At 32.9% G+C, this 15593-nt stretch overlaps 1 protein-coding gene across 3 annotated transcripts in view; it reads right to left on the bottom strand.

The window, feature by feature from the left end:
* The window catches only part of LOC132941343 (peroxidasin homolog), a 432704-nt gene extending 417429 nt beyond the window's left edge, over nucleotides 1–15275 (bottom strand). For all 3 annotated transcript variants that reach the window (XM_061009356.1, XM_061009358.1, XM_061009357.1), the window contains exon 1: nucleotides 14725–15275. The gene's annotated coding sequence lies outside the window, so the exon portion shown is untranslated. The remainder of the gene's footprint in view (nucleotides 1–14724) is intronic.
* Between the last annotated feature and the right edge of the window lie 318 nt (nucleotides 15276–15593).

A 15593-nucleotide genomic window follows, 5' to 3' on the forward strand; every position in this document is an offset into this window, starting at 1 on the left:
GGGAAATCTGTACATTTGAGGTCTATCTAGTTAAGTTAAGTTTTATTTATGAAACTGTTTCGTTTTTATCTAATGTAATATAAATATATTATTTTTAGAAAAAGTGTAACTTCAATAATTATTGTCTTACCCAAAATCAATTTATGGCTACCGGGATATGAAATGATGATAGTTTAATATTATAATTTTGATTATGATATTAATTGGTATATAAAGTACCTTCCGAATTTGTGAGCTAATGGAATTTGAGACTATTATTCGTTACCTAATCTGCAATTATGTACCTTCATATAATATATTTTTTAATTCTCCGTGAAAAGTACGAAATAGCATTTACAAATCTATATAGATACAATTGTATATGTGTATCGGACTTAGAACCGAATTGAATTAGCCGAATCGCTTTCTATTAACGTCAGTTAGTGTTCTGTTAATATCTATGGACGGTATCTCCCAGCGATTTAAATCGAATTCAGCAGCTGTTTGCACGGCTAAACAATTTAAAGGATTAGTGTAAGAATTGTTATAGATTTTCAGGTGTAGGTAGGTTATTCAGTGCAATGGCAATGCGACGTTGGTAGTGTATATTGTATACATTATAAGTGTATTATATTATTACAGTTTAACATCACAGCCCCTCCTGTCGACCAAACGTTATAATGTATTGTATCCAGTATAATACTTTTAAAATATTAATATATTCAGAATACGTGTTTAAATACTTGCAGGTGTCATTTGTATTCGAAATACGTACTCGAATACTGTGCTTCAAAAGTATTTGAGTATAATTACAAACCTACGTTTTATAAGGATTAAAAACACTTGAGAAGTATTTTTTTTTTGTAGTAGGCATTAAAATGTTTGTACATTTATCACAAATGCATACTTAAAATTATTAATAAATATTTAAACTAAATTATTAATAAATACGTTCTTTAATTGGTTCGTCTGATGTCATATACCTAGGTGCTGTATTGTCAAGCTTTAGCAAGGTAGATATTATGCATTTTAGGCGTCGTGTCATCTGCGTGATGAAACCTTAAAAATTCTTAGACATATTATTAAAGACCGATTTTTAAAATTATAATATGCTATGAAACAAAAATATTGTTCGTTGAAATACGACGGTAAAAAGAAAAAATATGTATTTAATATTCTGGAATAATATACAAAGAAAAAATGTTTTTAATGTATGTATTTAAAATTATACTCTTGTCAAAAAGTATTTGAATACTTAACAAGACTGATTGTATCGTTGCCATTATTAGTAGTATCATCGATTGTCAATATTTATAATATTAAATTATATTTATGATCAATAGTAGTGTAATATTAATATTATGCAATATAAGTACGTGTACGTGTGGGTCACGTTTTCATTTTGTTTTTTAGGAGATGAATTCAACACAACATTTTCGATCATCCGAGAGTTTTGTGAGAACTTCGGAGGGTTACCATTTTGTTAAACAAGACTGAAGCACACCGGTAGTGTACAAAACGGCCAGACGGGAACACACGTTTTCGTGGGTTTACTTTTTATCCGTTATCGACCAAGGTAACGGAACTCATATCGGGTGGTTAGTGATAAATCGTTTTTAAATTTCCCAGATCAGTAAACCGTCTGCGCATAATATTATACACACGCGATTGTCTGTAAAGCGCCAAATGCTCGAAACGGCCGTACATAATATTATCTGCTGCTGATCTCGTCCATTTGAAACGCGGACGCGGTTCAGTCGGACCACGCACGACCGAAAAGGTCTATACACGACTTTTATTAGCCGTAAACGCCTCCATAATAATAATAATAATAATACTCTCGGCGACGGGTTCTTCATAAATGATTTTACCGTAAAAGCGGTTACCGCGCGGTCCTATATTATATATGTGTGTGCCGTCCCTCACGTTCACCCGCAGTAATGTTCGCCTTCAAGCCGTGTACTATATTATGGCGTACGTATTCCGGTCCGTTTAAAAAAAATTGAATTGTCCGGCAGAACATTGCCCGTCGTCGGTAGCACCTAAATAATAATAATAATAATAATATGTGTGTGGAGCCCGAGACGCACATAATAATATAATATATTATCGCATGTTCCGACGGTTCCGGTGTATAATATTATTACAATATAATATGTTAGGTATATATACGTTGGAATTTGCGTACAACATTTCAATGCTAATTCGAAGGTATTAAGTCGTACACAACTACCTATATATGCGTCTTAATAATTCGATAATACGCACGTCATCGTATTATTATTATTATTATTATTATTATACAGTATGATAATATTATTGTAAACCAGAAATTGCCGCATTCGACTCGGGTAGTTTTTTTTTCGATGATAACAACGTATTTCCCGTGTATCCGTTTGATCGGGAAAACCGTCAATATTATGAATCATATTATTATTATATTACGATTATTTTGGTGTCAAATTATCGTAAAACGATATTGTTTATTTTGTTTCACCTACGATGGATACAATAATATGTAAACGAGACAAGATAGTAAATGTAATACCCTACGGAAAACTATAGGCTCCATGCGACACGTCTCAATCAAATTAAAACATATACTTACATATAAGCTAAAGATCTACGATCCATAGAGAACCTTCGTAAAAATAAGCTCCTATACACCCTTACATTCTACAAGTAATGAAAAAAAATAACTGATTAATCATTTAATTGGTCGTTGTCTGGCGAGGAGACATCGTCACGGAGTCGGACAGAGCTTACAAGTTATACAAGGTAGTACATATAATATATGAAAATTAAGATTTTCTCATAAGACGCACATCGACTTAGTATATTCTTCGTGGCATTTAATATTTAGATGGTTATCATGGTGAAAATCCCCCCACTACACGTAAACAAAATATTGTATTTTAAGAATGTATAAGGCCAGGTAACTTCTGAGACACTCCTGCACTTGCATCTATGTGAAAATTCTCCACACTTTGTTTAAGCAAAAGCACAACAAGGAATTCAACCTACACAGAAAAACGCCACATAATATTGTCTAGGTATTTTTAATTATAATTTTATAGCGAGTTAATAAAATATTATTATTCACCACATCAAATATATCACACCAAAAATATGTAGGTACCTTATACATTTAGGACAGTATGGCAAATTCATGCAAATAGGTATTTAATGCAATGACAGCTATTTCTATGACAATCGCTAAAAACTATTAGATTTACATATCATAATATCATTATTATCTTCGCGTATTTTCACATCGTTGTCGTATTGTTGTATTTAATATTTTACAGATTTTTAGTTTTTTGCATATACACATGTCCTTCGTTCTACATGCGAAACGTAATTGTTTGAAATGAAAAAAAAAACAATAGTGTTTCCACCCCGGCAGAGGACAACCATACAAAGCATAATAATGTAATATCATTAATACAGAACGCGACATTATATGGTTATTGGTGGCTAAAATGTGGCTCAGCTCCAATACGTTGTCGACGACGTAGGTGTAGCACATTATCCCGATTAAAATGAATACAATTTATTTTTATTTTGATACGACCGGGATAATATACTCTTAAACCATAAAAATTAATTACATGCAAATGATTAATTGATATTTAATATTAAATTTGTGTAAACTTATGTAATAGTACATAAGTATTAAGTAACTGTCAGCCGCGGTAGTATGACGCGTATCCTTCTGGCTCAATTTCCATTTTTAGCCATATTTGATTTTTAAACCTTTGTTTTTGGTAAGAGCTGAAATACATTTTTCTAGTTATATTAGAATAGAATTTAACGATGTAAATAAAATTATCTTCTACACATTTTGTACGCACTAAATATTATGTTTTTTTTAAGTGAACATTGACGATCAGAGAATGTGCTCTTGAACGTTATGTGGTTAATTTTAATATTTTCACTTGGCAGGTAGAGTATTGCTGGTCAAACATGGTGTGATAATATTGTGGGATGAATTAATGAAAATGAAGTCAGAAGAAATAGAGACATATTATTATTAATACATGGCAATAATTTTTTTGAGATCAAATTTATGTAATTATTTTATCTCTGTTATCGTTATTATTACATATTTTTGGATTTTTGTTTTTAAAACACTCAATTCTCAATTGCACAGTATGCGGTTACCCAAGAAGATATCTGTTGAAGGCTTGAAGCTACAATATTATTATGTACCCAGTTCTGAAAAATATTTTATACAAATATAATCCTCTTTATTCTATATAATATTGAATTGTCACGAATTTGGATTCTATTATATAAAGTATAAACTAAAGGATAGGTAAATTTGTTAAGTGTTGTGTATCTAATCATTCAATGTCAAAATGTCACTCTCATATTTATCAGATAATTCGATTTACGCTCGCCGGTTGCATAGTAGATGGGATTTATTCAGGACGTTCGTTCTCTGAATACGAATTTCCCAACAATTCGCGTAACAAAGAGTTATTATTATTAAAAAAAAAAATGACTTTTGAGTCCCTTTGAAGGTCTTTTATAGTATTTGAATGCAAAGTACGCGCTTTTCATTGCAATGTCTTGTAGAGTCTAGCATGATTTCACGATGATAGCTAAAACAAAAATTATTATTGTGTACCTGTGGTGGTGCCGTATATATATACCTAAAATGTAGTTATATCTACATCACGACAGTTTAACAAACGAATTATATTAACCCTACTATGTGCATACAATTTGATTCTAGTTGGAATGGCGTCAAAGATCACAGCACAAAAATTGTTTAATTAGAACGACTGTGAGCTTAATACACTTTTTAAGTAATAATAAAATAGACTGCAGCGTATATGGCAGTGTATAATAACGGAATTTCAGGTTTGTTATAATTCGAAAAAATATTTAATACACTCGAAAATCACATTTGAAATATTTTTGTACAATTTTTTATCGCATTTTGAATGATTTAATATTATATCCAGTTTTGTAAGTAGCGCACGCATTGGTGTTGTGTAAAATATATTCAAGTTTTTCCATATTTGTTTTTAGTTTTCCCCGGTTATAAATAGAGCGCACTGGGAACTATTTTACTTTTGACCCCACAAATGTACCAACTAGATCCAATTTGCTATCTACCAGAAACATTAATCATAGGATTTGTTCTGTACTACAAAAATACAAAAATAACAGACTGATATATATATATATTGATTCCCTTTGAAGAATGTAATGTGTATGTGATAAATATAATATATAGTTTTTGACGTATAAATGTTCAATTTCTAAAATATGTAATAATTTTTGGGTTCAAACACGAATCGCTTATATTTCATAGGTAAAATTTAATTGTCCCGTGCAAACATAACTGACTCGGGTAAGCTGCAGCCTGACCGTATAGAAATATACTAATGTAAGTCAACATCACAGTGATGGCGGTATATTGTAGTTAGTTACGCTTGAATCCAAAAACAAATATTCACGTTTTCAAAATATTCTACAAACCAACAACCTTTTGATGTAATAATAATAATAATAATAATAATATACTCTGTACGAGAAACAGTAAGTCGCGCTTTAATTAATAGTGGTATTTGATTATATTATTTGACGGAAGGTGTGTATACCGCGGTCGTATCCAAAGTATTTCAAATAAATACGAACTACAATATTATTTGCACGGTGCGTAATTTGTTTTATATTCGTAAATAGCAGTCGACACACACACACACACGCGCGCGTAATCCAGCTGTACAGCTAAAATCAAAGGACCCTGCAGTCCCGTGTTTTATTTCCAGAAAATGATAAATGGTTAGTCTATCCTTACTGTACACACATTCCTGTATGTGCATTCAATGCAGAGTACCCACACACCTCTTATTATAGGGCCGCGTACGGACAGGGTCGCGCAGGTGGCTGTTGGCGTAAAACTATTATTCGCACACATGATATTGTCGCGGTAAAGATTGTTAGGATTTTCTCGTCGATATTAATTTCTCTCTGCCAGACGGCGGCGGTGATGCCCGATGGTTTTGCGCAATTGTGCATCACACACAATGGCGGTACGCAGCGTTGGAACGCCGAGGGTAACCTGCAGGACTCAGAGGCAGATATTATTATAGCTTGTTGCCAGGGAATTTCCGAAGACGGAAACGGAACGAACACGCGCAAGCACGAAGGGAAGTATGCGCGATACGAAATAATGGACGATAAACAGTAATGAGGATCGTAAGCGAAATCGTTATTGACAATAACGGTGCATCTTCCGACTGTCGCGGTGTTTATTTAAAATAATTAACAATAAAATGTTTTACGCGCACGCGTGCGACGATCACGATGACTTTAGTTGACGATTGTATAACGATATGGTGTAATAGATATTCTTATATATTATAGGCTACAGACCACGTACAGTTCAGTTTATTATGATTTCAAAGAGACGATTGGATTTTTTCTAATTTTTTTTTTTTTTTTAAAAAATACACATTTCATACTAGAACAAAAATATTATAGTTATATTTATATTTTCCTCTTTTCTACTATCATATCAAATTGTTTTAAATACACGCACCTAATGTGCAATGCAATCGTACAAAAGATGGCTTTTTCAACAAAAGGTAACCTATTTGCTCGGACAACTAGTTTTTGGTTCTATATAAAAAAAAAATTATTTAAAATATTTGTATTTAGTATTAGAATAAGCAGTGTCCATCGGTTTACCCAATATGAGAGGATTCTTTATTCTGTGAAACATGTTCTTTTTTCTCTCCCTTTTACATCATCACATTCATATTATATTATATTATTCAATTAACATAACGTAACACAGTTGATGAAAATACATAAGTAATTGTTTTTTTTCACAGTTATTTTTTGACATCAAATAAAAACAAAAGTAAACTAATCAATATAATATTATTATATATTGGACCTATTTAATGTTATTACTTCGTATATTCTTAACCATACTATGTGAAAACGTTTTTAATTATTTCCTATTGCCATAATTATCTTAATCCGCACAATTATAAAATCCTCAATGTAAATTACCATTTATTTAGACTTGTTTCGAAATTATACTAATTTATAAAATGTATACTGTTGTAGATTAAAATAAAAATGCTACGATAGTAATTTTACGGAGATAAGACTAAAATAAAAATCCATGCGTTAGTAATTATTACGTTTAACTTTAGATATTAAAATGTCAATTAAATGAAACTATTATGAAGGTTTTGTTTCAAGTAGTCAGCTTAAAGATGCTTGAAGTAAAAATTATATGCTACAAAAAATTATTTTTTTCGACTACAGTATCAATTCAACTCATCTTCAGCCCCATTTATATTCAAATATGAAAAAAAACAAAATCGCTGTCAGGATATTCAAAAACGAGATTATACATCAAAGCTCTCAACGCTACGGTATCTGCCGAGCCAATGTATTCGACGTGACAAGTATTTATTTTGTTTTATCTTAATCGTTATTTATTTTTTGTGCTCATGTGATTTTCACTCGTGGCAGCCAATGTAAAGCGATCTCTTCCGCTTCTTGACGACTATTGTGGGGATGGTATCTTGACAGGTCAATCTAAACGAAAGTGGTTCATATTCCTAAACGGTTTAATATATACCTACTAAAGAACCTACCTAAAGATTATGTGGAACCTGACAACCGGACTTCCTTGAGTATCATACTGTTATAGCTATTTCCGAAAGTAGTCGTGTTAATATACTGTTATAACTGTAGTTTTTCTTAAATGTTTTGACGTTGATCAGACGTGTGCATTTTGGATTGTATTTGATCGCTGTGGATGCACTAGACATGTTATAAATTAATTAATAGTTTGCTAATTTGTAGATCCGCAGTTGTGAAATAATCTACAAGACGAATTGTGATGGTATGTCGTGAATTTTGATAAAAATGCAGAATACTCTAAAATGTCTGAAAAATTAGTTCGGGTAATCCGTCCCCCCTGCGTACCCCTCTTCAGAGTAGAGCAATGAACATAACATAAGCCGTACAGTAGGTGTATGGTGTATCTCTCATAATTTATTTAGTTTAAGTAAGTCACTGTAATGGATGTGTTAAGTTTTAATTTTATGATAAATCATTGTATGTGGTAAAAAACGAGATTCTAAGCATGTATGAGACATTAGATTATAATAATATGTGTCTACAAAAATTAAAATAACAGTTTTGATGAGAATTTGGTGAATTTAAAATGGCCTCGGTTTTGAATTAAAAAAAAAGGTTTTATCGTTAAATAATATTCCGGTTTTTTCGTATTATTTTTTTAGTTTTTCGTATTTTTAAAAAAAAAAAATACTGAGATATTTCCACTCTCGACCTTTCAAAGTACATATAGATTCAATTTTAACCTCCTTCAAACCTAAATATTGGAGTACTTTTTCAACTATTTAAATTAAAAAAATGTCTCAATACACACTAACAAAAAAATAAATAACAATAAAACACATTATTGTGAAACCAATGCGAGTTCACTGCTCCGTTAAGAATCTAAAAATAACACAGTATTATCGTTCGTCGCATTGAATGCAGTTTGGTTTTTTACGTGCATGGATACGTAGATGTTTGCAAGGTTTATGCCCTCAATTCATGCTCCAGTGGTAATAATGTTTGCTCGACAAGATACATTAGTGGTAGCTAGTATAACGAAATTTATTTATATTCGTTTTTATTTCTCGAGTTTGTTTGTATTTGATAGTTCTTCACAAGTCACCATTGCCACATCGAAGTATTTAAATTTATTTTTTATCATTTCTTTGTGACATAGTACAAGTACATATTATTATGGTAGTGTATTATGTACTTGATATGATTGATTCTTTAGATATATAGTGACTAATGAATAAAATTGTCTATCCACATGTCTGTATATAAGTAGAAACCTTACGACTATTATAGTATTACGTATAACGATGTGGAAGTGAATATTTTAATCGTGTCGAAATGATGAAAACTGGATGTTGATATTATTTTACGAATTGTGTATCAGCGTGCGTTCATATACGTCATACCTACCAATTAAACTGCTTATTACTCTATTTGTTTGTATAATGATAACACAGCGCTTGAAATAATTGATAAAGAAAAAAATAAAAGACTATCGCAGTCGAATGGTTGAATCGCTTGTCAGGATTACTTGAAGAGCGGACTTTCTGATTGCACACTTGAATATCTTAGGTTGTGTAGATCGTATGGTCGTAAGTGTATAATGTACTTCTGTTGAAAATTTATCAGGAGTTTCCTTTGTGGCTGTGGCTAATATATGTGATCACGTACAATAGTGGACAATTTTGCTGAAGTGATGAAGAAGTTTCTGGAATCTGACCAATATTAGATGCTGTAATCGTTTGGAGGGTGATAAGATATTGACTCAGACTGTGTCGTGGGTTAGAATCGGTGTTACGCATATTTGAAGAATGTTAGATGGATTATAGGGATGTCTACTTTAGATCACAAACAAGAGTTATAGATATAATGTTTATTTTACTGTCATCGTTTGGTGTGAAATCACTTGACCAATAATAAACTCAATTGGAATAAAAATCTCAGTCTCCCGAACGGTATTATTTTAGTATAGAACAGTAAATAATATCTAAATACAATATTATGTATGACGTACATTTTTTTTTTACGTTTGTTCAACTAATATAAGACGTACGAAAGAAATTGAGAATTATGAACAGACAAAATTTGATACATTTTGTCAAAATTCGAACTTTAGATGTTTATAAAAAAAAAACGTGCCTATATATTTTTAATATTTTTTATCTGTTTTTGTAACAATGTATCAAGGGCTAAGTATTAATTTATCACGGTTTATGACCCGACAAATAACATTTTATTGATATTTATCGAAAAAAAAAAAAAAAATTTAAAAATTGAATTTTGAAATTGTTCGTTAGCAGGTCAAAACATTTTCAAAATTGTACGGTATATGGAAATTTTTTTTTGGAAAATTAACTTTCCTATCAAAAAAGATACTGTTGAAGAAAATCTAAAAATTTTTACTGTCGAAAAAGTAATGACAGATACAAAAAAAAAAAATTTAAAAATTTAAAAAAAAAACACATCACTATACATTATATAATCAATACATTTATCGCACCGCTCAGAATCTAAAATAAATTTTTTAATCTTAATATTATAAATGCTAGCCACAATAAATAATAATTAATTAGAAACATAATGTGTAGTTGCGTGTATTATAGGAAAATAATAAAAAAATGAAAAGGTTCAGAGGTGATAAGATGAATATTACGCCTGCCTACATTTTCCGATTTACAACATAATAATAATAATATTACTATCAATATTCAATATCCTGTTAGGACACTTATTTTCCACCCTTCCCCATAAAAAAAAATTGAAAATTCCTAGAACGCCACTATTATGAATGGTGTTTGAATAATTAAAAATTAAATTTGAAATTCTTAAAATCAATTAATATAATATCCTGTGATTTTTCACATCGATTAACTAAAAGCCTATACACAATTAGCGTGTTTTTGTCTCATAATAATAATTTTAAATTGGTTTTATTCAGTACCCGTAGTCAAGTCGTCAAAAAATAGTCTGTGAAACATCACTGAATGTTGGAAAAAATGTAAATGCTGTGATTACAGATTTTGTAATTTTATACTATCCAATAATATATGCATATTATGCAGCGTTATTCATCATTATCTGGTTAGTTAAACCGTGCTTGGTTATTCCTGGTAGTTACACTACGAGTAAAAATATATGTTATTTGTCATCGATCAATTCTCGCACCACTTATGTTAGCAAAAAAATTGACACGCAGTGCACTCAGTTGATGATTCGGTTGCTACTGTTTCGTGATGATATCGCCAAGTTGACGAATAGTTATGGTTACCGTTCGTGTTATAATATTATTATCGTTTTGAATTTTATAAAAATATTATAATCGGATACAAACCATTCGGTTAATTAATGTTGGTTTATCGGTACTTCATTATTTGAGTGTGATCTGCATCGAGCCCAGGGTCATAATCAGATGAGATTTTACACCGAGAAAATGGACAAGTTGAAATCGCCATATTGTAACAAATCCAATGGAGCTACCACGGTTATGATATGGTCATGTTTTAATAATATTTAATAATAGTAATAATTCAGTTTCTGTTTTGGATTACCATAAATTTAGTACTGGCATAGTAGACTGGACGATTATGCGAGTGCCGCAGTGGTGAAACGCAAACTAAAAAAAAAAGGCGAACACGAAGCCTGAGAATCCACAACTTTAACATTTGAATGTGGGAATAATGACTACGATTAACAATGAATAGTTCACCACAACGATTTAAATAAATTATACTAGTATTACGCGCGGAGGGAATAAAAAATGACTCGGAAAATTTGAAACATATCACATAAATCTAGGTAGCTCCGTCGTTCAGCAAAATTATTATTTTTCGTAATCAATGTTTTGTGTTGTTGAACAATGTTTTTATCACGTTTTAACGAGAAAACAATTATTTCTAGCGAATCGCGATCACAGTCGTTTTACAAAAACTATACACTAACAAAAGATGGTAAAAAAAAAAAATAATAATAATAATAATAAAACAAATGAAAATGTGTTGTCCGTTTTACTTTTAGAGAAACGTTGAAAAAATCAAAGCCTGACGGGATAGGTACACGCGGACTTCAAAAACAATTATGAGTGAAATTCTATTAAACCCGAGCTTACGGACATTTTCCTTCGTCACGCTTCTCGACTGTTTACGGTAGTTTTTCTTTGTGCTTATCTATATAGAATCTGTTTAAACAGTCGAGTAAAAAACACCACTTTCGACGTACCACAAAGACACTCGTTGATTGTACACCTTCGACACGAAACAATGTATATAGAACAATTGACACAATATAGCTGATATTATGACATCTATATTGACAATATTTCACATAGTATTTTGATAATACCCATATTATACAGTTTGAACAAACCGTTTTTTTTTTGAAATTAAAAATAGGGCTTGAAACCGTAAATATTTTTTCTGATTTCGTTTTTTTGTTTTGAATATCGGTTTTGAATTTTTCCGATTTGATTTCGGTTTTGATTTCTGGTATTGGTTTTTTTCGATTTTTTTTTCTACTTCGGTTTTTAGCCTGTATTCAAAATCGGTATCAAATATATCGGTCTCAAGCCCTGGTTAAAACCTGTCTGCGGCGTTGTTCGGGTCTCACTTTATGTCACGTTTGGTGATTATATTTTCCTACAGTCGATCGAGTAAACTATGACAATTAATAGTCACGTTTTACTATATGGCGCGGACGATTTGGAATTATTATTTAATCACCGTCGGGACATCCGTAGAACGGTACCGCGAAAAGGGAGTTATGTGGGCGAGATATAAAGGAAACGCGTAGTCCATTAATTATTATAAATTTTAATTAAACTCGCGTGTTGTTGATCAATTTTTGTTGCATCGACAATACTGCGAATGCCATCGTTGTGATTTCGTTTCGTTTTTTTTTTTCGCAAATAACGGAAAAGTTACGGGAAATACATATTAATTAATTCATTAATTCACGCGCAAAATCGTAGTATCGAAAGTTAAATTAACTCGATTATTATTATTTACGAGTAACGGTTCGGAAAAAAGCGCGTTGTCGTGCAGATTTTTTCGCGCAACAATTTAATAATGCGTTCACTATAATATTATTATAAACATTAAACATAATATTATTATTACTATTATTATTATTATACTACCTACTATACCGAAGAACAAATACGCACGCGCCGACGTTTTTGTCGAAACCGAATCGCGTTGTTTTAATGAAAATATAATAGTTTCAGAAACAATAATATTATAATCGTTGATGAATGGCGTCCTCAGCGTTTTGAGCCGGTCGGTCATATATATATGTATATTATATACATATACAACAAACGAGTAATTCATAACTGTGCACATTGTTCTCGCTCGCAGCAGCTAATAAAATCGAACGTTTTGTGCTGTTTCGAGTTGTCGTCGTATAATTGTTACAGCCGTATGATATAATGATACAATCGGAGCGGCGGCGTTCAACAAAGAATTAAAGGAACAACAAATGGAGGTGGGCGCTTAACATGGTCGCTATAAATCACCCTCCATGTACGGCCACATACACAGGTGAATGGGAAAACCCGTGACCAAGGGTAGGTACGGTTTATGGCGCACCCAGTGCACACGCATATAACGTTTAAAAACATCAAAATAACGAATAAATCACAGTATCATATACATATTATATGACTTGTGTTTCGCAGAACTGAGTTGAACATTTACATAATTTTATGAAATTCTTTAATCCACATATTATATTATTATTTTTTAATTTCAAAACTTTATTAATCACAATGTAATAGGTACTAAAATTAATTTCGTTATTAAAATTTCCATTCAAATACTGGGCAACGCTCCGAAATAATAATCATACAAAATCATTTGAAAATAAATAATTTAGCCGTTGTATTCACTTAGGTACCGCCCATAACTCGAATGACAATATAGCAATATAAAATATTATTGTGTTCTCAAAATATATTAAATTTTTATTCAATGGTATATATTATTATTATGTTATTTTTGTGCAAGATAATTTAGAAATTTACTTTTAACTGCTATAATTTCACTTTTTTTAGTATATTATGATTCATAAAATTTAATAATAAGCTGATAGGTGATGAGATTATTTTTATAACACTAGTAGGTATATAAAATCAAATTTTTATCTTTCAAAAAAGATTATGGGCTTCACAAAACATCATAGATAGTTTTAATGTTCAAAAATTTGTAGGTGATTAATAGTTAAAAGTATAAGTCTTTCACTGAAACTAACGACGACATTTTGTTTGATCGAAGCGTAACGAGTTCCACATATTATTGTTTTTAATACATATATTTACTTAGAAGTTAGGGCATAATAAACAGGGCCCCGCGTCTATGAAACTAAGTTGGCATGTTCCCCTATTGTCGTCGTCATTGGCACTGTACAAAATATGTACTTTTTAAGATTATTATAATTACAACGCGGGAGTTATCGTCAAAACGATTTTTTATGTAAGTAGAACGCACCATAGCTGGTCGAATATAAATTTACTTATTTTTTTTTATTCGTTTCACGAGAACGGTATACATACGCCTCACTACGGAGCTATTCGAAACTTATGTGATCAAAATCGACGTAGATTTTGCAATCACCGTAAGGCCCATCGTTCACGTCACGAATTCTTTCTGATCGTCCCGTGTATAGAATACTGTAGACAACAGTACAAAAGAATACCATGCCATTTCACGATTAAATCTAACAGATATAACCCGGCGACACTATTTCGTTGGCACTTTAAATTTTTATAGGTAAGTATTGTAAGCGTGTATAGCGATCGAGCACATTGTTTCTTGTCGTTCGCTTCGACGCGACGACCCATGTCGGAACTATCGACGAAAAAAATGTAAATAAAAATAATGACAACAAAACGATTTCAAAAGATATTTTATAGATATCTGTTTTATTATCAGCTGCTTTTCAAGACAAGAAGTCGTAAGATAAATAATAATTATTATTATTATGGCACTGTGAGCGGGACGTATCATGTCTCATCGAAGATCGAAAACGGGATGAGCATCATTACTGCGTACGATGCAGTGTGTCATCGAAGATAATAATATACGGAACTCGTTCATATAATAATTTATTGCTCATATCGTTATAGATACTTACTGGACGGTACAGACAAACCGGTGACTTGGGGTGAACTCGTCGTCGACACTACGAAATCGGTGGTGGGAGTGGTGTGCGTTTTGTGAGCCGGATTAGAAGGACGGCGGGAGGGCGACCGGATGGATGAATAAGTGTGGCACGCCGACGAGAGGAAATCGCGATTATAGGTCCGACGTGGAGATTTCAACGCGAACCTGCACTGTTTTTTTTTTCGTATAGCTCTCGACGCGGACCCCGCGGGCTGCACTAGTGGATAATATGTATTTCCGGTGTCCGCTTTTCGGAAGTGGAGAGTCGACGACGACGACGACGAGAAGACTCCCGGGCGCAGATCGAGGGTGACGGGGGACCCCAGGTGTGTGTGTGTGGGGGGGGGGGGAGGTGAGCGATCCGGACGACCACCGGATGCGGACGCGGAGGCGCAGAGAAACGGACGAAGGAGACGGAAGGGATCGGCGAGAGAACGATATTATATTGTAGACGATCGAGAGATCGACTTGGGGTGAAGGCGAATGCGAGCGAGTGGCGGCGACGAGCACGACCGAGCTGCGTACGGTCCCGATGAAACTGATGTACCGCTGCCGGCGGAGCGGTAGTCGTCGGCGTCGGCGTCGGCGTCGGGCGACGGCAGAGCGACGCGACGAGCTTAACGAAATCTGCACGCGGTTTCGCGTGTCGCCGCCGCCGCGGATTTTCGGCCGGCCTATATACATGATAATAATATTGCAGTTGTGTAAGGGACGCGACTGGGGGCCGGGACGATGACCTACCCCACTGCGAATTAAACGACCGTAAGTGCGTGTCGCGTGGACGAGATGTAATAATACAGTATCGTGTCGTATATATTGCGATCACCCGGTATTTATCGA

Source organism: Metopolophium dirhodum, chromosome 3 (genome assembly GCF_019925205.1).
Source record: "Metopolophium dirhodum isolate CAU chromosome 3, ASM1992520v1, whole genome shotgun sequence".
NCBI classification, from domain to species: domain Eukaryota; kingdom Metazoa; phylum Arthropoda; class Insecta; order Hemiptera; family Aphididae; genus Metopolophium; species Metopolophium dirhodum.